Source organism: Tetrao urogallus (genome assembly GCF_951394365.1).
Source record: "Tetrao urogallus genome assembly, chromosome: 1".
Classification (NCBI taxonomy): Eukaryota; Metazoa; Chordata; class Aves; order Galliformes; family Phasianidae; genus Tetrao; species Tetrao urogallus.
This window is the reverse complement of record NC_136813.1, coordinates 32,843,674-32,868,741: the sequence shown is the minus strand read 5'-3', so window position 1 is coordinate 32,868,741 and position 25,068 is coordinate 32,843,674. Positions and strand designations below refer to the sequence as shown.

General features: G+C 34.9%; 1 protein-coding gene across 1 annotated transcript in view; it reads right to left on the bottom strand.

Annotated features, from left to right (window-relative positions):
- Positions 1-25,068, bottom strand: part of PCDH17 (protocadherin 17) — a gene marked incomplete at both ends in the record, with an annotated part of 81,451 nt that overhangs the window by 9,296 nt on the left and 47,087 nt on the right. The gene's annotated exons all lie outside the window — the stretch shown is intronic.

Sequence of the window (25,068 nt, the reverse complement as noted above, 5' to 3'; positions counted from 1 at the left end):
GAGGCTAAGAATGGACACCCAGTTTTGGTTTCTAAAGTTCACCTGTAAGTCAGACTGGTACCTTCCATAATTTGCAGCAAAAGTACCACATGGCAGTCATGAAAAGATATTTTGGCTTCTTCCCCATCCTGCTGTAAAAGCCCTTCCTAGTCCAGTGCTGCAGGCAGGAATGTACATGGACTCTCTATGCCAACTCTGCACTTAGCAGTCTACCGGACAACTTTAGTGACTTGACAAGTTCATGGTTTTAAACAGTAAATCTTACAGAGCCCAAAAGCCGCTTCCTGGAAAAGAAAGGTGACGAAACTGCAGTGATTAGCAGAAGGAAGTAGGCTTGAGGATCTGTAAGAAGAAATATCTTTATATAACATATTTTCTTTCTCTTGATCAAGGCAGTTCCACAGCTTTTACTGTGAGATTATTTCTGTACTAGCACTCCAATATCAATAATTTCCATATCTAATTTGTAACGTTTAGTAAAAGCTAACACTGTGTATTGTGTTGTGATGTTTAAGTATCCAGTAATTAAGCAGCCCCATATTGCTGCATCCTATACAAATAATGATAGATTGTACATCCAGAGACAAGGTAACAAGTAATTATAACAAACAAAAGCAATGTATAGGAAAGAAAGAAAAAACTTAATGAAAATATAACCATGCTGTTGACATTTCCTGAAAATTTTGATGTAAAAGCTTCATAAGGTATCCTCTTTTGTCACACTGTCAAGCCACCAATGATTAGCTATATATTATACTGGTGAGCCTTCCTCACCATTTGCCAATTATCTCAGCATACAAATCTTTAATTACAAAGCACTAAGCTTTTTGCTTTGTAAGCTTGTTTCAAATTTGGATGTGACAACTTGTTTACAGACATTGACTGATGAGGGTGCAACTGAGGAGAAAAACAGGCTTCCAGACAAATCTGTTTCTGTATGTTTCGGTGGCTCTACATTCTGAATATAGGTAAATTCTCTTGAATTGAAGAACATAAGGTTCTGTATAGGAGCTCAATTTTATCCAATAATGGATCAACACATGAAAGCTTTTCAAATGCAGTTCTCCTTTGCAGAATCTCTCTCTCACACGCACAGAAAAGATATTTCTAAAGGCTATACTCATGCTGAATCACTCAAAATCTGGCTACTTTGGTGAAAAAAGGAATACAGCTTCCCCCATGTACCTACCAGCATGCCTGGATTTACAGTTAAAATCTCTTTTACCAGGCATAATGTGACAATGTCTGTTTTATACTGATAGATGGAAAAGCCCACTGGGTAACATTCTTTGCTTCAAAAGGCTGATATAAATGTCTTACACTTTGGACTTCATGGGAGGCGTAACGCATCTGATCAAGCAGGAGGAAGAACGATTTTGGTCACAGGACTAAAAAACAACTTAAGAGGTTTAGGCATCTTAAGGAACTCTTGTTTGGACACAGAGACACAGACATATCTTCCCAGAAAAAGAAAATAAATAATTTAACAGTTTCATATGGAGTCTCCCTATGCCATGATAAGTAGCATATTCATTATTGTTTGATTAGATGGTGCCCTAGACTATTGTTTAGCAGATTGCTGGTGTTATGTTTTATCACTACCTTCAAAAGAGATCTTAGAATGGGAATACCCTTGTGCCAGTTTATGGAGCACCCGCACTCTTTTAGGAATTCGAGTTTCATAATGCTTTCCTACTTAGCTTTCTCCCTGCATGGTGCTTTAATTAGATCAATCAGAAGAAATAATAAGGGATGCCTTTTTAAATTTGACTCTCCAAATATAAATATTTTGGTAAGGAAAATTGTACATGTAAATAGATTGAATAAATTATTTTCAAGTTCTCCATGAACTGTAAATGAATCTCCAAAAGGTACTAAAGATGATTTCAGGGTATGCATGTCTTCATTTCCCCAGATACTTCATCAAAACCCCCATGTTCAAGATCTCTTTCTTCTATTTCAAGGATCAAGGAGACTATATATATTAGTAACACTGAAACAGAAAATCTCTCCTGGCAGTTATTTTTATTTGCAGCATCTGAGCTGCTCAATTGAGAGTCATAATTTTACTTGTCATCTTTGCATTTGTTACGGCTTCGTTTATTATACTGATGTCAGAGGACTGTGACATGACCAAACATATCTTTAAGAAAAATGGATAATTTAGGATCTATTTTCTAAGATGTTGACATCGTGTATTCATTGTTTTCACTAATATCTTCAATTTTTAAGACTGCTAAACAGTAGAAGTAATTTTTCTGGTCTCTGGAAATCTTTCATTGGTGTCAAATTCCTATAAGAAATGTGTTTCAGTTCTGGAAGTAGACTTAAAAGCTAATTACAAAAACCACCACCAAGTCAGATGTAGTCAAGGTAATTGCTCTTACAGGTGCCCTCAGATAACTTGTACAAAAACCCTTTGAAGGAAACTCAGCAGTGAGGTAATAGATAAGTTAAACATTTTCTGCCAAAGTGAGTAGAAGCTGTAGCTGCTACCTTTAAAGCTGCTGAAGGATTCAGAATATGTCAGTCAGTGTCTATGTTATATATCTTTAAGAAAATCGTTACTGTGCAGAGATGATGGAGATGCTATACCCTTAGAAATAGGACAGACATGCTATAAAATGCTGCAAAATGCGATTAAGTTTTGAGTGTTTTTAATATTTTTCCATTTATTGGAAGCCATCATTGTAATATTTACATCATTTACAGTTTCATGCATACCTTCCACCATGATTTCATTTAAATGTGTGCCACTCCTCTCAGCTTTTTTGTTCTCTTGGATAGAAAACACAAGAGTCAATTCCAGATTTTTTTAGTTTTCATTTTCCATTCACAGCTAATGAAAAGGGGAGAAAACTGGATCTCATGATTGCCTTAACTCCCAGGAAGACAAAAAAAATGTTATGTGAAGCACTGTGCTTGAAATTAAGGCTCAGTGGCTCAGTCTGACCTTCCATAAATTCTGTAAGGAACTAACATATAAAATAATTGTCTTACAGGAAGCAAGAAAACAAGATTTTTTTTCCTTTTTCTTCAGTTCATCTGTTACAACACGCACATAGTACATTTTCTTCTCAGGTATCTAAGATACACACAGTTTAGCAGAGCGCTAAACTTATTTGTAAGCTCTCAAGTGACTTCCCAGTTGCAGCTGAAGATGGATACAAGGCAGCTAATTTGCTGCCACCAAGGGAAAATGTTCTAACATAAAAACATTCCCTCCCATAGCTTCAAAACTGTTGAGCACCTAGGGAGCCTGACTATTTGTAGAGTTGATACTATGCATATGCTTCCTCCATAACTGTTACATGAATACATCTGGCATCTGTCTTTGTGTTAAACAGACTTAATTGTCCTTAGTATTAGTATGTAAAAATCCTCTAATCTATGTGATTAATGCAAAGGAAATAAATACTAGGATATTTATAGGTTGTTTTTGTTTGTTTGTTTGTTTTGTTTTGTTTTTTGTTTTTCTTAGAGCTATTTTTGCATTATTGGCAAGGTCTTCTCTCTCTCTCTCTTTTTTTTTTTTTTTTTTTTTTTTTTTAACTTTCTAGGTTTTACCTCCATGTTCTTTTATCCATATTAGACTTCAGAGCTCTCAGGTATTTGCCAGACATAGTTGGACCTATTCTGAAGATATGTCATAATTTCTTTAGGTGATGTTAGGGTGACTCTACATCCTAATAAATTATTCTGCTCACTGTTGCCAGTGAAGTCAAACTCAGGCAAAGCACTTGATTTCTGATTTCAATATATTTTGAAGAGATCAAAGAGCATGGAAAATCCTGTTCTTTGGTTAGTCAGACCATGCAGAACAGTAATACTCTAAAAGATGCAGGTAGTTGCATAGAATGAACAGTAAACTGAAGACTTTTTGAAGTTATTTTAGCCTGTCAATGTTCATCTCAAACCCTCCAGCAAAGTAATACAAATAAACGCAAACAATAATCAGTATTGATAATTTGACATCTGCCATCATCCATGGTAACAAAGTTAAATATGCTTAACATGCATCTTTTACAAGAAGTTGTTTCTACAAGAAAGACTATAAAGCATACTCTTTCCTAAAGCAAATATAACTGCCTAAGTCTGTTTGGGATACTCCTTAAAGTTCCAAAATTGAACTATGCAGTCATCAAATGACCTGGCTGAATCTGCAGGTCCTATCAGGTACATTAAATCGTATTGAGTATGAAGGCAAACTATAATTTTATTAGCTCTCTTCTTTAAACTTCACTAGCATGCAACAAGGAGACAAATGAGATCTTTCATCTAATTTAAGAAATTCTGGGAGAGTTCTCATCGGTCAAAGGATTAAAAAAATGTGCATAGAAAGTGGACTGAGGTGCTGAATATCATTTTATTATCTGATGCTTAATAGCAGCTATAAGAGAATGAATAATCTTTTAGAAGCAGAGACAACCATATAATCGAATTTCCAACAATTAAAATTAGCTAGAATTGTTATGATGACTTTAGAGACAATGGAGAACAGTGGATTCAAAGAGTTACTTTGCACTTGGTAATACGTGCCAGGTAAAATACTATCTTCACTAAATGCACAGGCAGTGTGCATTCAGGTAGATTCTGAAGTTGCCTACCTCTATTTCAGAGACACATACACACAGTGGTTTGACTTTTTCAGTTAATTGGCAAAGCTTTTTAACACTTAACTTCTCATTTGTTGCAAGTCTAAGGGCCCAATTTTCCTTTATTGAATGGGTCTTAGGTGTGTAACTCAGCATTATGAATACTCTTTTCCATGATGTGCTTCTAATGTGTCCATGTTAGTATGAAAAATGACCCCTTGCAAAGGAATTTTCTAGAGATTACCTGCATGTGTAGCTTTCAGGATATTTACAGAATACTCATTTGCTGTCTAGTCAGATCAAAATTCTTTTTCCACTGAGATATTTCTATGCAAAAGCAAAAGAACTTAATTTTTTCCTCTAATATTGTGCTGCCACACTAATGGCAAACTACTGTATCTTTCACAAGTAAAATTTCCTTCAAAGTACTGCACCTCGAATGCCTTCCTGCAGGAACACACAAGAACTTGCTCCTCTTCATTGAGGAAAACTGTAGCTGATCCATTCCCTCCACAAGACAGCAGCTATGGTTCCTTTGACAAGAAGTCTGGTTCTGACTTCTCATCAGAGCTATAGCAGGGAGTGGCTTTGCTGATGTACAAGGCTGCCACATTTATACAAGCAAAATGTTTGACCAGTATGAATAATTCTTCATAATTTTATTTAATTTTATATTTTTATTGCCAGGAATTTAGCAAGATAAATTTAGAGCAGCTGATCAGCTGCACTTCATGTACAGAGCAAGCTGGGATAGTAGGCAGCACATTATCCTTCCTCCTGATTGAATTTAGAGCCAAACTCCCCACCAAATCTCCTGAGCCACTGTACCTTGATTTTGCTGCCCAGGTTCTGTTGGCTTTGAGTTCTATCTGAATCCCAAAAAATTCATGGCACTGAGCAGTATGCAGAAGAGTGCTAAATTCCAATTTGCTCTCATATCAACAGTTCAGACCTACAAATCTTTTGCAAATATTACCAAAGCATGCGTTTAAATTATGCATAACTAGGAAATTAAGAGGAAGACAGCTTTATGTATCAGATTCTTCGTGCCTTCCTGCTTGTCCTGAGAATGCAGAATTGATAGCTCTGGAACTCAAAATGAGATTTTAGGTTTTCTGAGATTCTCAAAAATACAAAATATACAATATGCCAAAATAAAATTTATTGGTACGGAGTAACATACCTCAAACACCCATCAATCACTGAGTTCATTCCCAGAAATGGTTCTGAGCTCAAAATTCCTATTTTAAAGATTCAGTAGGCTTACGCTTTCCCATTTATTATATCTATGTCTTTCCAACATCAGCCCAAATATTCATCCCTTCTTTAAATAAATTATCAGTTTAAATTTGGCATATGCTTTTTGATTAAGTGATGGCATTTCTGAGGGAGTCAGGCTGAGATGATAAACAGGGATCCCCACACTGTCAACAACTTTCATAAAACATCAGTCACAGTCCTCTGAAAAGATGACATGATTATTTAGCAGTTATTTTTTTTAAAGATAATCAAGTGGAAAATCAATGATGGTAATCCTGTAGAGCACATCCGCATTATCAAATGTTTCTGTGATACATTAGCATGGTTACATTTAGCCACTACAGCCTACTGGTTTACATGATATTTGAATAAACTCAGTTACAGCTGGATATTACAAACTGCTTTCAGATTTTCAACCATCTTATCTTGAAATAGATATTCTCAGCTTCAACGGAAAAAAAAAACCTAATGGTATATTAAGGAAAAACAATGATAAAATTGTATGAAAAAAAATATAAAACTAGTAGTAGTAGTAGTCTTCATTAGGTTAACTGCACAGAAAGAAGCTACTATGTAATCTAATTTTAAAGTAAGAAAAATGAAATCATATATTAATTTTAAATGTTTATGCAAAATGTCTCTCTTGAACTTCCCTCGAATTCATCAGAAATTAATTTGATTGAAACTCTTCCTTTGAAAGAAATAATATCTAAAGTAACATTATACTTTGCTTACTGTGAGAATCTCTTTTATAAAACAAAGAGCAAATTATCAATGAATATAATTTCCCATTTAATTTCAAACAGGAAAAAGTGGAATAAAAATACAAAATAAAGCATTCCACACAGAGAGGGATATATATGCTTTGGTCACTATTTATTTTCAATTTCTGAAAAAGAAACAACATTTTGTGTATGCTTCCACTGTTACAGTTAGCCTTCTCTTTGATGATAACATGTATCTCTGATGACATGGATGAATACATCTAAAATTCAAGTCTTCCTTCTAGCAAGACTGTAATCCTATATAGAAGGTCAATGACAATCTACTTATTAATACCAGCTGGTTGCTAGTAGTAAGCAGCATTTTCTTATTTGGGTTTTTCTCTCTCTGCTTTGCTATTTCTGATTTCTATGGGGACCTCCATCTATTTACCACACTAAATCCTGTTGTTCATGTAACACATACTGTTTGTTCATTTCCTAGAGGTAGACAATCAGAACTGGCATTATTGTTAGCATTCTCTGAAGACATGGTCAATGCAGATGTAGCTAATCCCCTCCTACTTGTTATTCAGCAACCAGTATCTGCCAATAGGATTTGGGAATCCCTGAAGACAGTGTTTAAAGGGAAGGGTTAAAATCAGATTGCGTAATGACATTCTCAGTTCTTGAGATCATTCATCACATTTATGGAATCTGTTCCATGAAGAAAACTAAGGTTGCTGATTAAATTAACTTAAAATAGATGGACAACCATCTGAGTGAATGAGATCACTGCAACTTTATTATATATGCTGGTACAAATACTTCTTTTAATCTGTTCTCAAGGCCCATGTATTCCTTGTGAAGTCTCCATTTGGGAGATATCACCTCTAGAGCTCAACTCCCTGAGAAGCAATCATATTAAGTGAAACCTGCTGGGGTACTTGATTTAACATTAAAGTGAATTTATCAGCTATTCCCAACTTTTTGAGAGACTAATTGAATTATCAAAGGCTGCAATGGGAAATGTAAAGCCTTCTGAGATCAGATTTGTAATATAGATAAAATCCTTAACTTGTGCCATGTGAATATCTTAAAATGTAGTAACAGGCTGAGGGCTAGAACACACCTGATGTACGATTTATTCTGCCTGTATAAAATCTCTCTCTGCCCACCAAAATTACAGGAAAGGTCTGAAGTGTTATAGACAGGAAAAGGACAAAAACTACTTTAAAACATCATCTTCAGGTATGCTGCATGCCCACATGATAAAGTTGCATGATTTTTGATATTCAGGTCAAGTTACACACTTTCACTTTTCACTTTTAATCCCTTTCAGAAGGAATATACAATTTTCTTCATTTTAAGGAAGTGACACATGATCAAAATCAAGCACGAATACATTATGTTCCTGAATTAGGGCACATAATATTCACACTATTTACACAGAAAAGCTGCTGAACATGAAGTTCATCTGTGAAAATTCAGCTTTGCCAAAAATTTTACAAAATAATTATCTAGCAATTTATTTATTTTAAACTGTTTGTCTTTGATGTGCATATAATTTTGGAATTATAAAATGGATCTTGGCAAAAGAGACCATTTGGGGCAAAATTACAGGGCAAAAGCAGATTTGTATCCCACTGACAATTTGACAGAGAGATCTTCATACAGATACATAAACATAGATGCTCACAAGGATATCATTTAATATTTATTACAGAAACAAAGCTGTCATCTTCCATATGCATGAAAAAAAAAATTATGCTATTAATATACTGCAATTATAAAAGTACAAAAAAGTCAAGCTGTTCTCATTTGCAAGAAAGCACTTTTATGAAACGCCCAATGACAAACATGCTAAATATGCAGTTTCACTTTACCCTCTGTATGATAACCTGCTAACAAAACATACAGTTCCATGAGCTATGGAACTAATTAATGATTATTTTCTGCAATTTTTTTTTGTTATTGACTGATGTATTGAAAGGTAAGTCCATTTGAAGTTTTCTTGGTAACAGGCATTGATAATTGTTTCCTTCAGTCAAGAGTCTCCAGTTTTTAATAATCTGAGATAATCATTTTTTCAGTTATATTGGGCAATTATATATTCTATTACAGATGTCTATATCCAGATAAAATGCAGAAACTTATTTATGAGTCCTGTGTGCTTGGGTAGATACTGTTTCAAAAGTTTCTGGTAACCAAGAAACCAGTCAAACAAACACAGCAATTTCAGGAATTTCTAAAAATGAGAACAAAATAAAACTTGAAAAATGAATCTAAAAATCAAATCATTTTATTATTATTATTATTATTATTATTATTATTATTTCCATAATTGCTTTTGAAAGACTGATCTCTCTAACCAAGTCTTCTTTTTCTTGAGTATGTGCAAAGCACCAAGGAGATTGTGAACACTACTGTAAATTACATACTGTCTAAGTTTTTCAAATGTCACTGTCTGGCCTAATCAATGTAAAATATCTTTAAATGACTCCTCGTGGAACAGCTGATAAGCCTGGGCAAAGAAGTTCACTAGTGAGTCCAGATTGCTTCTGACACTAAACTGATGTCATTTACCTGGACTTGAGCAATGCCTTTGACATGGTCCCCAACAAATCCTTGTCTCCAAATTAGAGGGATGTGGATTTGATGGGTGACCACTCTATGGATAAGAAACTGGTTGAAAGGCTGCAGACAAAGGGTGGTCATCAATGGTTCTATGTCCAGGTGGAGGCTGGTAATGAGTGGCATCCCCCAGGGGACTGTCTTGGGACAAGTGCTCTTTAAAATCTTTATCAATGACATCGACGACGGAATTGAGTGCACCCTCAGCAAGTTTGCTGATGACACCAAGCTGAGTGGTGCAGTTGATACGGTGGAAGGAAGGGATGCCATTCAGAGGGACCTCGACAGGCTTGAAAGGTGGGCCCGGGTGAGCCTAATGAGGCTCCACACAGCAAAGTGCAAGGTTTTGCACTTGAGCCGGAGGAATCCCAGGCATCCATAAAGGAAGGAGTGGTCTTTGAGAGCAGCCCTGCAGAGAAGGACCTGGGGGTCCTGATGGATGAAAAGCTTAACATGAGCCAACAGTGTGCTCTTGCAGCTTGGAAAGCAAATGGTATCCTGGGCTCCATCAGAAGAGGAGTGGCCAGCAGGGATAGGGAGGTGATTGTCCTCCTCTACTCTGTTCTTGTGAGGCCCCATCTGGAATACTACATCCAGGTCTAGGGCTTCCAGTAGAAGACAGTTGTTGGAGAGGGTCCAGAGGAGAGCCACAAAGATGATCAGGAGACTGGAGGACCTCCCTTACAAAGACAGGCTGAGGGAGCTGGGCTTGCTCAGCCTGGAGAAAAAAAAAGGCTGCGAGGTAACCTCATTGCAGCCTTTCAGTACCTAAAGGGAGCCTACAAACAGGAGGGGAATCAACTCTTTGAAAGATGTAAGATATTATTCTGTTAACGTCAGTGTCTCGAAGCTTGCTGGGGACACAGATGAACAAGTCCAGGCAAGTCCTCGGCGAGGGTTATGAAATCCTTTGTCTGAAGATGGACAAGCCAGGGGCAGCGAGAGAGAGATGAGCTGCAGCTAAATAGCTGTGATGCGGTCTTTTCTGTGGACTTATCTCAGGATGATGGCCATCTCAGGGGGTACCCACATGACTCTTGCTCAAGCACCCAGGGATGTCACATAGGCAGGAGGAAAAGGAGGATAAAAGAAGAACCAAAAACCATGAGGATAGGTGTCTGACATCAGATTCCTCACACTACGGAATTCCTGCATGCTGACGAACTCTCCTGGGCCTGCTGCCTGGTCTAGTGTTAAATGGGGAGGTTGGTGGCCCTGCCTGTGGTAGGGGGACTGGAGATTCATCTTTGCGGTTCCTTCCAACCCTGGCCGTTCTGTGATTCTGTGAACATCTACTAATATTTTATGGTGTTCATACAGCTGTATACTTTTTTCCATGTGGAATGGAAGTGGGACATAATCCCAGATTCTGACACTTAGATGACTCCAAGGAAGGAGGTTTATACTCCAGCTAGGTATCTAAGTTCCTATTATAGTAAATATCAATTTAAATCTAATTAAAAGAATCAATAGAATGTTTACCTTAACCTAGACAACATTTGAGCTGAATCCCACTGCTAAATAGCTGTAAGAATTAATCAAGGTGTCTAAAAAGAGATGTAGGCTACCATCTTTTAATAGAAGTATACAGAAAGGCTTGGTTCTCTACCCTAAATACAAAATTGTCTTCTATGAATGAAGAAGATATATTTTTTTAGAAGAAATATATTTTGCACAAAATTTTGGCAGAGATTATGAGCAGAGCTGCAGATAGGATTCATTTTGTTTCCGTGTTAGGAAAGGTCTATTTTGATTTATCGGTCTTAGTACAAAATTGTGCTATTTCTTTCACAGTGGTATTCAAGGAAGCTGTTTTGAAATTTCTTGGAAGACATGCTCCAGCTTGTTGTGCCCAGCTGTCTTACATCACATAAGTTAATGAAACTCATATTCTCCTACGCCAGTCAAGTAAGATCTAATTTAAGTTAACTTGTTCATATTCCTACCTCTTCCATAAGAGAAAAGTAATTTGTGCACAGATCTCCTAGTACTACTTCCAAAAACTGAGCAGAGTAGATTCTATACTCTCATATTTTGAGCAAAGTTTAAGGAAAGGATAAATTTCAAGAGATTAAAGGACAACTTGGTCATAAGAAGCCAACATATTTCTACAAGATATCAGATCAAAATTTAAAGACTGGAGAGAGTGGGAAAGGCAAATGCATTGGGCATAAAATAAGAATTGCAAGTTTAGACTTATTATTCTGCAGAATGCACTTTTTTATAAACATTTAGGCCACAATAATTTAAATGTCATTTATCTGGATACAATTTTAATAGGCATTCAAGATCAGTGCAAACAAGGGAGGGAAATTTATGAATATAAACTGTCAGGTCTGAATTTCATTATGGAGAAAAAAGGGAAACTTTAAACCAAGTATGCCTAAGCATGCCATTTTTTACATGAATTTAAAAAATAAGTAAAAAAGAGCATTTTTTTTAACAAGTCATTTTGAAAAATACAAAAGAAAAAACAACATTTTTAAAGTACCTAAATAATATGTTTTGGCCAACATAGAATAAGAGGAAAGGCCTAGTGTCATATTTATGGGTCAAATCCCATTAAAAATAAACCAGCAAACAAAGCAGTGATTACCAAAATCTCCAAACCCACCTCTCAAAGCAGTTTCTTCTTCTCAGTAAGAAATAAATGCTGTGAAGCTCAAGCTTTACCGGTGCTAAATAATTGTGCTTCACTTTAATTGTGTTATGTGTGGTTTGATTGTTTCGCCTTTTTATTTTTCCTCCTTTAAATTGATATTAAGCAAAAGTGAAAGAAACTGTTATGTAACACAAAAGAAGTTTGTCTCCAGTAAGCCTAAACCAGAATGTGTTTCAGCAGAATATTTTTTTGTGTCAAGGTTTTTTTTTCCAGTTTTCACTGTGATATGAACATACAGCAATATATTTGTATATACTTATACATTTATGTAACCAATTCAATAAACAAAATTTAAGAATTAAATTAGCTTTGTAAGGAAAAAAAAAAAAAAAAAGAGTAAAAAAAACTGGAGTGTAGCTGAACATTAACTTGTTCCACACCTCCCTGGGACTCATCCAAAATAAGATGAACAAGAATTAAGGCAGTAGTGCTTTTTTATGTATGTCAAAAAAAATCTGCTTTTAAAAATGTGCATCTGTAGTGATGAAAAGAAAAAATATCTACATGAGATGCATTTTAACTTGCATGAATTTTAAATTGCTGCCAACTGCATGGAAATTTATATGTTCTTTAATAGTTATTTTTATTTTCTTCCTTTTTGTATTCCTCATTTTTTTGTTTCACAATAAGTATTTCTGTTTATCTGCTCCTGTTCCACTTCCTCTATTCTCCTCTCAAAATATATAGGACGATGCTCTTTAATACTTGAGATACAGTTCTACAATGTCCACATTTTCACTTTCTCACTGAACAAAAATATACAGAAATAAACCAGAGAATTAATCTCCAAAGCTGAACAAAACCTAAATGGTTATCAGTTCAGTCTATTTTACTCGGCATATTGTCATAAGTTCTAGTATATTTATCTATTTATTCATTATTAAGTACTGATTTAATAAAGTCATAGTTGTATACTGACTACAATTATGTATCTGAGACACTAAATTGGTCACATGCATACACAGTGGCAAAGAGCAGAAATAATGTCTCAGGCCTGACATGTGTTTTACAGATACAGAAAATCTCACAGTATGAACAGACATTTTAATTTAAAATCTTCTTAATTCTTGACTGGTACCTGTGTCTTGCAGTAGGGCAGGTAGTAACAAGGCAAAGTATTTCATGCACTTTAGCAAAAAATGCCTTTTTCAACAAATTTACACTAGACAGTAATGAGCTATATTGTGTGGTGCTCAGTCTTAAATAAGTGGGAAGAAGTTCCTCTGCCCAGCTCTCAGGTATTAAGTCTGTACATCTTTTATGTTGACAGTTCAGCTTCAGGCAATAAAATAGAAGAACCTGTTCTACATGTACTGTTTAAACCAAGAGCAGAAAACCTAAACCTCCATCAATCTACTGTCGGTTTTACGGCTTATCTGTGGCAAAAATGAATCATAAGAAAGATTTGTTCTGATTTCACAGACTGATCCATCAACTTGCTGGTATCTGTGAACCATGCTTTTCTACAGAGATTGCTAGTAGTGGCACAGTTGTAGTATTAAGCAACTATAACACCAAGCTACTGTCATTTGCTTCCAATTAGAGTATGTAAAACTAGATCTATAAAATGCATGTGCACACACTACATACCCACAGTCATACAAGTTGACATGGTTGGTTTCTTTTTATGCATAAGCATTTTCTAAATTATGTATTCTCTTTTAGAAGTTCTACCACTACCAAAGAACTAGAACAGGAGAATGAATTAATTTTGAATAATTTTTCCGATTAATTTTCCGTCCAAATTCTTTGAATACAAGATACTTAAGGATATGCAGTTTCTTCAGCAAATTACTTGTAAGCACTTCAAGAAATAATCTATCAAGTTTTGAGCTGTGACTTTTTAAGCTGTGACTTTTCAAAAGACAAACCCTACACGGCTTTATAATCTCACATGTAAAATCTGGATCACAAGAGAAGACAGACAGCAGACCAAGTGTTTTCTTACCTGAAAGAAACAGTTCAACAGAGAATGAAGTCTACTTGTGGTGTTATGTAGGGAGAAAATAGGAAAGAAAAGCAGAGTTGAGAATGCTTGAAAAATAAAGTATTTTTCATTAGCAAACGGAAAATTAAAACACTGAGGCAGGAATTCATTTTGCTTTTGAATCCCTTCCCTGCAGTGGTCTCTGCTTTTATGTTAACTTTGTGAAAAAATATCTCAAAAAGTGCAGTAGCAGTGCCATTAAAGTGCATGATTTCTTTAGTTAAGGGCCACTGGTCAAACCCACAGGGTCCATTCAGGAATTGCTTTCATTGAAATAAACAATCTACTCAGGGCAAAAAGGAGCGGACAGTGGAGAGGTAATGGAAAGGATTTAATGTAGTAACTATGCATGTAATTTACAGCCCCCTTTTTCAGACAGTTATATCGAGACCACAATTTTATAACACATTCAAGCTCAGTGCCAGAAAATAGCAACTAAGCAGAGAAAACAAACAAACAAATAAACAAAAAACGGGGACATTCTTAAAAAAAAAACAAACAATAGTTCAATATGCTTTAAATTGTGATGCAAGAATGAGAAAAAAAAGGGATTGAAAAACACTCGAGTGTAATTTAGTGGCATTTATTCCATAAACATTGTTAAGAAAATGCATAATCTATGGATTATTTAGGTATTTTTAAGTATGAAAAAAAGTCTCAAAGTGTAAGCAATCAAGAAACTTCTGAAGGAACGAGCTTACAGAGTTTCTCACCTGATATCATATTCATTTAATCTACTTTAGGAAACTGCTTAAGGAAACATTCTGCTGCTTTCCGAAAGACTGACTTGGGGATTATTGGAGCTGTGTAATTGTTCAGCTGATCAGACTAAAAAGAAACACTTTGGTTTACACTTACCTTGCAGAAATGGGTAATTAATTTGAGACATAGATTGCTGCCTAAAAGTCTTGCCAAAATAATTTCTATGGGGGCAGCTATAGATACTTTAAAATATACATACATTTTTTTAATTGCCTCATTTTCTAATGCTCCATCTTTATTTAACATCTCTTACTTTCCCCTCATCTGCAACATAATTATGCAGAAATCCAGCATAAAAATAGGTTGATAGGTTAGCTTAAATATTTTTAATATGTCCTGCAGATATTTGTTCTTTCTTTCCTTCTTTCTTTCTATCTTTTTTTCCTTTTTTTTCTTTTTTTTTCATTCAGCTTTTTATTTGATTTGTATACATCTATTTCTCATTCTCGAAATATGTTCAGTCAATATATGGAAACTGAAAAATAAGTCTGGAAAATGCACATGCTCATATCAGTGCACTGCAATATGTAGAGCATTTAATGGGAGAGAGCAAAATTCCCAGTTTCTGAAGGGAAAGTTAAAGGAGGTACTTATCACTCACCACACTAACTCCAGAAAGGTTTCTGGTTCTTTTTAAGACATTCTGTGTAAAAGTTGACAGCGTTTCAGTATATAACTGTATGGGTCCTTCACTTTGGCCACAACTACCCCATGCAGTGTTATAGGCTTGGGGATGAATGGCTGGATGATTGAGAAGAGGAAAGGGACCTGGGGGTGTTGGTTGATGCTCGGCTGAACATGAGCTGACAGTGTGCCCAGGTGGCCAAGAGGGCCAATGGCATCCTGGCCTGCATTAGAAATAGTGTGGCCAGCAGGAGCAGGGAGGTGATCATCCCTCTGTACTCAGCACTGGTAAGGCCACACCTCGAGTATTGTGTTCAGTTTGGGGCCCCTCACGACAAGAAAGACACTGAGGCTCCAGAGAACGGCAACAAAATTGGTGAGGGGTCCAGAGCACAAATCTTATGAGGAGCGGCTGAGGGAGCTGGGATTGTTTAGTCTGGAGAAGAGGAGGCTCAGGGGAGATCACATTGCACTCTACAATTTCCTGAAGGGAGGTTGTGGTGAGCAGGGGTTTGGCCTCTTCTCCTAGGCAACAAACAGGACCCGAGGAAATGGCTGCAAGTTGTACCAGAGATTTAGGTTATACATGAGGAAAAACTTTTTCTCTCAGAGAGTGGTCAGGCACTGGAATGGCTGCCCATGGACATGGTGGAGTTGCTTTCCCTGGCAGTGTTCAAGAGGCGTCTGGATGAAGAGATACAAGACATGGTTGAGTTTGTGGTAGCAATGGTAATGAGAAGACGGTTGGACTAGATAATCTTATAGGTCATTTCCAACCTTGTGATTCTATGATTCTATGATTCCATGTGTTTTCTTATCTTCAAAATAGGTTCACTTTGCTTTTCTACTTTTGACATAAACTCAGTGTGCATAGCAAAAGTAATCATGGTTTCATGATAAATACTCCTCATTTTGCAATACTTCATTTCAACAAGTAGTACTTGACATTTAGCCTAAAAGAGATGTAAAATGTTACCCTGACAGATGTTTAAAAGGTCCACTAAAATATAAGAGTTCCTCAGTGCAGAAAAAGGTACAAGATGTTATTTTTCCCTCATTTTCCAAGATCATTCATTAAGATAATTAACAGCTCCTAATACATCCCCTCCCTCCCCCCCCACCTCCCAAAAAAAAAAAAAAAAAAGTTTAAGAAGTTGGGTCTGAGTGAGAAAGGACTAGTGGAACTCTATTAATTCTTCACTTAATTAATTGAAAAGAAATCATTAAAAAAATAAAGAGGAAAAGAAATTACAAAAGACTATACTATGTGAAATAGAATGGATTTCATTTTGTATTAAATGTGTAAACAAGCAAAATAGAAATTACAATCTATCATAATTAGAGGAGCCTATCTACTTGAACCAGAATTATTCAGAAAATGTTGAACTGATTTATAAAAGAAACGTGTGGATTGTTCTGTCTCATATTCTCATACTTTTATCTCTATTTAATATTCAAAGTATTTGAGACCACTATTGTATATATATTTTTTCCAGGCTTGTGTAAAAAATGTTGCTTTTTAATAATATTCCAGCCTGCATGCTGCACAGAGTGTTTTTTACATTTCTGTGAAGATTCACTTACATTTATTATTTTACAGTTGGAAGAGATGGTATACTTTATTAACAAGACGCCATGTAATCTGATGGCTCCTGCTGGAGGAAAAATAATATATGCTTTCTATTTTCACATAAAAGGTGAATAACAGGTAAAAATTACCACAGAAGACACACACAAATTCTTAGTGTGTGTGTATGTGTGTATGTATATATATATATATATATATATATATATATATATATATATAGACATACATATATATGTACCCATATATAGGTAACATATGCAGCTTCTAAACTGCAGGCTTTAAGGAAAAGAGAAATTGTGCCATCATAATAGTACAGTAAGTTTAATACTGATTAATAAAATAATGATATATATCTACATATGAATTTTAAAAAACATCAGAAAGACTAATAGCTATTCTTTGGGAAAAATTACATATAAGATAGCTAAAGATTATCCGATTGTTTCATTTTCATTTTTCCTTCTGAAAGATGTCTGGATGTCTCTCCAAGTAGATTGAAAAACATTTTCAACAAAAAAAAAAAAGAAAAAAAAAAAGAAAAAAATCACCCTCAATTTTCTAATCCCTCTTAGTGATAAGGTAAGAGAAGCATTTGATTTTTTCTTTTAAATGGTGTCTAGTGCTAGAAGCTTCTTTAATAGCAAAAGATTACATGATTTTGTCAGCTTGCCCAGCAAGGTTAGCCATAAATATGTGCATACGTAACAGAAAAAGAATTCTTTTGTAATGCAAAATATTACTTTTTGACAAAATAATATTTCCATGCTGAAGGAATTCTTCAGGATATTCTTGAAAGGACTCTCTTTATAGTTTCTCTTTTAAGTTACTGAAGTTGCAGAAAACTCTCTGTTTCACATCACCTTCAACTGCTCTTAGCAAGGGAATCAAAGTACAAGAGACAGTTTAGAAGGAGATAGGAAAAACTAAAGGGTGTTAGAAGAAACTGCAAAACATCCTGCATCTTGTATATACTGAAAATAGGAGGAAGACTTGGACTCTTGGAAGACTGCTGAAAACTACCTGCTATGCAGTGCATTGCTACTTACTGTACACTAAAGTTCCCCTGTAGAAAATTCCCTAGAAAATACAGATCCTTGGAACTGATCCAGACAGACTGCAAGAGAAGGGCCTTTTAAAATTATTTTTATTATCAGTGCATAATAATAATTTTAAAATAGTATAATAGTTAAAATAGACAAACAGCATCATCAGTGTAAATACAAAATGCTGTTGCACGAGAGATGGTTAGTTTATGGTAGAGATTTTCTGATTATCATAGATTGTATGAACAAAACTGAAATTCTGTACTGTTGCATTGCACATTATATCATACTTCATTGGCTTCACAATATCACTTCAGGATGTTGATTGAGGAATATGCTCCTGTACCTCTGCATTACTTAATACTGTCAGCCACAAGATCTGTCAGTTTGTTTGATCTAGGGAGAACACGCTATATGATTTTTTGTTATAAATGAGAAATGGCAGAACTTCCAGAAGTATTCTCCATTACAAAAGCCTGCATTTGTGCTGATCTGCATAACAATCAGTTTACTTTCAGGTCCTATATATATATAAAATTTAATTATTAGGGGATATATGATTTATATTAGGTGATTAACATAATATGGAGTCAAAAGTCAACAGTTTTTGTACAGCAGACAGTTTGAACCCTCTTTATCAACGCTTCCTTTGTCAGGAAGTTACTTCTCAGGTCATGAAGGACTATTAAATAGTTCAGTAGGAATTCAACAGAGTAAATGGTGTTCACAGACCCACAGAAATATTGTAAAGCTCTCACAATTATAATGTAGTCTTCTGGGGCTGAATTCGTACCACTATGAAGAACAACATAATCTATATACAGGGAAGGCTATATTACTTAAATATGAAAATTAGGAAGTTACCCTTCCTATGATCCCTTTCAACTCAATAGAAAAAGAGAGGGCAATTCTGTTTGGATTCTTGATATAGAAGCTAAAATTCTTTCAAAGTGAGTGCCTGCACTTGTTTGACTAGCAAACAAATGAAGAATAAAGAATAGTTACTAAATCATGTATCTTAACATTGTGGTTTTTTGCTAATATTAAGTTCTCACAAAAAAAAAAAAAAAAAAAAAAAGCCTCTATAAAAATAATGTTTTCTCTTTTTGCTAATTAGCTACAAAACTGTAAAAAAAAATTGTCAGGTGGAAAGTGATCTCTGCATTTTCTCAGTCATCATTTCACTTCTTTGATTAAATGCCACATAACTGAATATGGGTTTGTTTTTTTTTCATGTTTTGGCCAGAATTAAAAAAAAAATTAGCTACTATTGGAGTCCTCTGGGACACAGGATACCAAACATGCATGAATTAAATGTTCAGGCACTCAGTTGTTTTCTCCTCCTGGAGAGAAAATGAGAGATCTTAAGTCAAGAGCTTAACACACCACTGGGAAGTACTCAAAGAATATTGTGATGAGTGTCAACAGAATGAACAGAAATATTTAATAGATTGTGAAAATGTGGGAAATGGTTGACGTTCTGTTCTTTTCATGATAACTTAGTAGCATATTTGCAAGGAATGCATATATATGTATTATTTGCAAGGAATGCATATATATATAATCTTTTTTTTTCTTCTACTACACGGTGAGTATAGCAATCTCCTATTCTGCTCTGCTCATGTCTGAAAAGACTGATTTCATCAGAGACACGTGCCTTTCACTTTCAAATTGAAAGTATGGCTGAAAGTTCTTGATGCTTTTAAGTTACTAAATTTTGCTTGAATAAACATGGATGCTAATCATAAAGATGAGATAACTAATAAGAACAAAGCTAGCAATAAGCCATTAGTTCGGTGGTAGCGCATAGTGAGGTAAATCACACAGTGCAAATTCTCGGGTACTCCATTCCTGTTGGACACTTGTTTTGAAGAGTAAATTAAAAATAAAAAAAATAAAAATTAAAAAGGAAAAAAAAAAAAAAAGAAGGTCTTTAGGGCAAGAAGGATTTGGGGACATTAACCTTGACAGAGCTCTCTTTGCCCTAAGCAATCTTTATGCTTTTATAACATGCGCCATCAATGTTTATTTGGAGACTGAGATGAAAATACAATTGTATTTCACTCATGAACTAGTACTTATCTTTTGTTAAATGTATCCACTTAAACACTGACATAGGCTGCTGTTCATGATGCATCGTAAGAGAAAAAACGATTATTCAAATTTGAAAACCCCACATAATATTTCTTTTCTTATTCAAATATTCCAGTAATTTTGGCGATGTCCAGAATGACTATGTAATCACATTTGAATTACTTCCCCAACTTTTGGAGAACTGCCAGTAAGTCACAAACTTTGACTTCTAAAAAAAAAAATGTAGTTTTCAACTAGAAAAAAACCAATACACTGAATTCTTACTAGAGACAGAAATTAAGATTAGAAGCAATGTTTGTGATTAGAAGAAGTCAAACTAATAGAAAGAGGTTAGAGAAAAAAATAATAAGAAGGGGAGCAGCATGCAAGGGAAAGCAGTGACAAGATTAAAAGAGATGCCTTGTGGAAAATAAGAAAAGGTGATCAAAAGCTAAAAAGCTAATTATAACATCAGAGAAAGAAGCAACATAACATAATTAGGAAGTAATAAGCAAAATCAAATATGAATGTGAAAACATTAAGTGACTAGAAGAAATGATCTAAAATAATAGGAAAGATGTAAAAAGGTAGTGCAAGAAAAACTATCCAAGAATGCTTAAGTATGTGAAAAGGAAAAAACATTAAAAGTAAAATGCTGGAGGAGAAATATAATGATTGGATCAAAGGAATGTGGTAGAAGTCACATAAGTGTTACTAACAGTGATAAAGAATAATAGTAATGATGAAGAGGATGATCGAACTGAATTGTTTTAAAAGTCAGAAACTAAGAACTATTGCTATGGAAAAGAATAAGAATCACAAAAGGAGTAATTCCAGGTACTTTGAAACACCAGCAATATCTGCAATCTGACTAAATATATACTTCCTAATGCATATTTTAGAGCCCATCAACAGTACATAAAATACTACACAGAAATGCATTCATAATAATACAAGCCTAAACCATTCAGCTGTATCACAAATAATAATTATCTGGGACACTAAAAGATCATGGCAAAAGCTAATCTAATAAGTCTTCCATTATCCTTTAATACTTTAAAACTGTGCCGTGAGCTAAACAGTTGTCAAAATTGACTTCTGTTTACACCGAGCTGAGTAACAATGAAATAAACAGAGATCACTGCTGAGCTCTAATTACAAAAACAAATTGTTCTCTCTGTAATCAAGCTGAAAAGGTTAGTCTCCTTCCCGTCCTGTCCCCCGTTAGACTTTATGCTTATTGGAGGCACAAAGGCTGATGAGAGACCATATGTCATTTGTTGAGCAGATAGGAATTGTAAGAGAGGGGACATAATGGAAAGACCCCACCAGATAAAACTGATTAGCCAGTGCCTTGCAGGGATGAGGCCACAGAGAGCACAATATTGTATTTCGTTTTAACTCAGTTAATGGCATACTCCCTTCTCTTTAAAATAGAGTGGCTAAAGCGTGGTCTACCAGATAAATGCAATCTACAACTATCCTCCTTCAGAAGGGAGGTATAGACAGAAGAGATTATGCAGACAAGCATAAGGGATTTATTCTCTGCTAAAAACTGAAGATAATATGTACTACCATTCCTCATATCACATATGTAAAATTGCACATACTCTGTCTTCTGCAAATTAAATATATTGTAAATATTTGGGGAAAGCTAACAACATTCAGGAACTAAACTACGAATAACCCTGCATCAGAAGTCTACATTCAGATTTCACATTTTGAAGTACCGCTGGTATGAATACCCAATATGAAAGGAAGTAGAATAGCTCACTACTTATCATGTCTTCTAAGTTTTTATTCATTCCTACCAGGGAAAGACTGTGAGCTCTTCACTTTGAAACAACTTCAAGCTTGTGTTAGTAGGCACTTTGATATCCAGCTTCCCACCACTTGGTCCCCTTGCCAATATTTTTCTTCAATCACAATCACAGATTACCTAGTGTCTGGCACCAATACAGTTGTTCATGCCTGAATATGAAATACTGAGTGCATATTAACAGCCATCGTTGCCTGTACCATCACGTCTCTACAGACACGTAATTCATTTCTTGAAAAAAATGCTATTACAATACAACAAAAATAACACAGCTGCTCAGCAGGTACCACTGTGGTGAGAATAACCCATCACAGTACTACTATAAAAATCTGTTTTACACAAGCCAGTCTCTGCTTGTTCACTATCAGAGACAATACATTTTGCATCATCACTTACGTGGTTCTCCTCATCTGGCATGATACTTACAATCTCTATTTCTCAGCTCTGTGCTCCAGGGACTAAAACTATCAAAGTACAAGGAAAGAAAAACACGAATAAAAATGCAGTACCAACCCATCTCATGAACAGAATCAGTCACCTTTGATTTTGTATGTGCTCACAGCCCTATCCAAGACAGCTGCTAAATTACTACTTTCTAACACTGAAAGCCAGCATGAGAAAGACTCTTATTTTACAAATAACTGTACCTAACACACACAGCCTACCTCAGATAGGAATACTGATTCATTATAACTAGTACAGAGTTTTGCATCTAGAATTCAATTCAAAGAAAGGACTACTGAAAAACTTCATTACGGTGGCAAAGCATACTGTTCTTTTGAATGGTAAATTACAAGCACAAAAACAATAAAAAAAAAAAACAAAAAACAAGGCAATTAAATCTACTTAATTCCCACGTCCTACAAAACTATATCAGATCTAAAAAATTAAGGCTCGTTTAAAGCAAATGGAGTGGGTCATTAACAGCTTGTTGAAGATGTCAATCAACTGAAGATGTGGGAAGAATTTAAATACATGTTAAGTACTGGCAGTCCTCATTTCTTAATTTTCTTCTTGTTTTACTAAGGGGAATATTTCAGTCTTGCACCCCTATTAGAACAAAACACTTCCTCACAGTGAAGATTTCCAATTATAAATCTTTCATAGGAAATCTCTAATACCAAATGTGTTAAGAAACCTCACACTCCGTACTACCTTCTTAATCCAAAATAATTGAATAGAAATAATTTTAAAGTTCGCTATTAACACCTTGGAATTTCTAACATATATATCTAGATGCGTTTTATCTGCATTTATATTATATTATCTGCATAAACTGACTTTTATAGATGTTGAGATGTTGTTTTATTCAACAATATATATATTATTGTTCTGTATTACAAGTCTGAATTGTCTGTTAAAGAATCACTTCACAATAGCCATTCATGACTTACACGAAAAAGAAGTTATTCTTTGATATTCTCTTTATAAAGTTTAAGAGCGTATAAAGTCAGTATTCTAAACAGCAATAAAAATTTTAAAATTGAATAGAAATCTGCACCATTTGCTCAGACCAGAATGATGAAAGTACACATTTGTTTGAGTATTTACAAGCAAACTGGGATTTGTAATCTGATTAGGCCTTCAATACAAACAGAAAATATTAAACAAAGAATAGTAGTGGAATTTCTATGCTCTTATCTGTAAATATTATTTATAGTTAAAATATCTCCTTTGAAATCCTCAGTTTAAGCATTTGACACCTTGTACTACATAGTGCTAGCTTCCATCTTTCTATAATCCTACTTTAGTAATCTGAAAAGCTAACCTGCTGCTTAAAGCTTGAGACCTACTTTTTTTGCACATTCAAATGGGCATTCATTCAAGCTGTATGCAAGCCAAATAGCTTACATTAAAAAAGACAAAATTGAAGGAACAATTATCAAAAATAGATTGAGACTATCATTCAAAATCTTAGCTATGTGTATCAGAGGCATTTACCCAAATGATGTAAATGATTGTAGAAGATGAATAAAGTATTATTATTATTTTTTTTTTTAGAAGATGAATGAAGTATTTTTCCCCCCTTTTTCCCTCCTTTTTTTTTTTTTTCTTTTTTCCTCCTTTCCTGGTTACAGAATCTGTGAAAACAATCACAGAAAATTCTGTGCCAAGCTGCTACAAACTCCAGAAAACTCTAAAAACTCCACCTAGATACAATAACTGCTCACTTATTCAAAAAATAATTTAAAAAAATTACACAGATTTTTTTTTTTTTTAAGACGTTTGCCATGTTGTTTTTTTTCTTTTTTTTTTTTTTCCTTTAAGCAACTTTGCACAGAGGATTTATGACCTTTCAGGCTAGCAAACACTGCTAGAAAAGACCTAATTTGGACAGAAGCAAACTTTTCCTTTTTCTAGGCTGTGGCTCCACACCTTGTCAAGCTAACAAAAACCAGCAATATAAGACATCTGCTTGGGAAGCATTCCCACCCTGTTCCTTTTTGCTAGCACTTTCATGTTATTGGTTCAAGTGGCTAAAAGAGCAAAAAATAACACATCACTGCCAGAAAATAAAATAAATAAAATAAATAAATAAATAGTAATAACAACAATTAAAAAAAAAACAAAAAAAACCCAAACATTCAGATATTCAAGAAGCCATGACAAATCATCAGTAGCTAACACTTGCCAGAGACAATCTGTCACATATTTATCCCTCCCTTTAAGGGAGGTTTTTTTCTTCCCTTAAGCTCATTAATTACATCCCAATAATTGGCCTTCCTAGGCACCAACTGCTTCCACTTCTAAAGAAGCCTGGGCACACGAGAGATTTCTAGGATGTGAAGAATCTCTCCATGTAATTTAGGACTACAAGTATCTCTAAATTGTCTTTGCCATATACATGACATAGCTGATACAAGTTGCAAAATGATGGACCCTAGCTTTGTATATACTTCTGAAGCAACATCATCATAAAATTGTCACAAAATTCAAAGAACAATAAATAGCTGTATCATGGAATTCAAGAACCACAGACTCACAGAGTAGTTTGAGTTGAAAATGACCTTCAAAAATCATCTAGCTCCAATTCCTCCTGCCATGATCCGCCTTCCACTAGATCAGGTTGATCTAAGTCCCAGACCTCTTTCTAGGAATGGAGCATACATAGCCTCTCTGGGCAACCTGTTGCAGAATCTGACCACTCTCATGGTAAATAATTCCTACTGTATATCCAAGTTAACTCTAGTCCTTTTTAGTTTAAAGCCATTACTTCTTGCCCTATCACTACACACCCTGACAGTCTCTCTTGTTTTTCCGCCAGCCAAAGAAAGAAATGATAGCAGAAATAAAAACATTCAGAATATCTAAATACTAAG